This window comes from Dromiciops gliroides, chromosome 1 (genome assembly GCF_019393635.1).
Source record: "Dromiciops gliroides isolate mDroGli1 chromosome 1, mDroGli1.pri, whole genome shotgun sequence".
NCBI lineage: Eukaryota > Metazoa > Chordata > Mammalia > Microbiotheria > Microbiotheriidae > Dromiciops > Dromiciops gliroides.
The window spans coordinates 240,914,133-240,915,329 of NC_057861.1; the positions used below are offsets into that span (position 1 = coordinate 240,914,133).

General features: G+C 36.3%; 1 non-coding gene across 1 annotated transcript; it reads left to right on the forward strand.

The window, feature by feature from the left end:
• The first annotated feature begins 489 nt into the window (after positions 1-489).
• Positions 490-596, forward strand: LOC122737611. The gene has a single exon (XR_006354430.1). It is a non-coding gene; the product is annotated as a U6 spliceosomal RNA (small nuclear RNA).
• Positions 597-1,197: the final 601 nt, after the last annotated feature.

Consider the following 1,197-nt stretch of genomic DNA (forward strand, 5'->3'; position numbering starts at 1 on the left):
GAGGAACACTAGCACACTAGAGCATGCAGCAGCAGAGGAATGAGGACCCTGTTAACAGTTCCAGGATAGAAAAGCATTCTTGTAATCACTTACAGACCAAAGCACAGGCCCAGGAGAGCAGTGACCACACCTCTCCTTAGATCATACCATCTTGGAAGAACTGAAAACTGACAGATGCCCAGTGCTAGCTCTCAAAATATCCATCATAAAAAACCTGAAGCTTGGGAAAGTGCCCCCTCCACCCCAGGAGTAGAGCCCAACTGTAGCATAAAGTTAAAAGATAAGAAATAGGCTGTATAAATGAACAACAACAACAAAAACAAAAGGAAGCTGAAAAAAGTTATTATGGTTCCAGGGAAGATCAAAACTGAGAAGACAACAAAGACAAAACAGCTACATCCAAAACCACAAAGGAAAAGTATAAGTAGGTCTCAGACCCAAAAAGAATTCCTTGAAGAGCTCAAAAAGTATTTTAAAAATCAGAGGGGTGTGCTTGCTTCAGCAGAACATATACTGAAATTGGAATGATACAGAGAAGATTAACATGGCCTTTGCTCAAGGATGACATGCAAATTCATGAAGCGTTCCATATTAAAAAAAAAATCAGAGAGGTAAAGGAAAATTAAGAAAAGAAATGAAAGTGATGCAAGACAATCATGAAAAAGAAGTCAATAGCTTGGTAAAAGAGGCACCAAAATACTGAATAAAATAATACTTTAAAAAAAAGAATAGAGGGCAGCTAGGTGGTGCAGTACATAAAGCATCAGCCCTGGATTCAGGAGGGCCTGAGTTCAAATTTGGCCTCAGACAACTTAACCTTCATTGCCCTGCAAAAACAAAAAAACAAACAAACAGAATATACCAAAGGGTAAAAGAGGCATAAAAATCCACTGAAGAGAAGAACTCCTTAATAAAAAAAACAAAATTAGCCAAATGGAAAAAAATGTACCAAAATTCACTGAAGAGAAGAATTCTTTAAAAATAGAACTGTCTAAATGGAAAAGGAGGTACAAAAGTTCACTGAAGAAAATAATTCCTTAAAAAGCAGAATTAGGCAAGTGGAAGCTAATAACCCCATGAGACATCAAGAAACAATAAAACGAAATCAAAAGAATGAAAAAATTAAAAAGGCATTAACAAGAAACAGGGAGATGATAGAGCTTCTCAATTTTTATCTTTCTTCTACTTCTTTAGCAA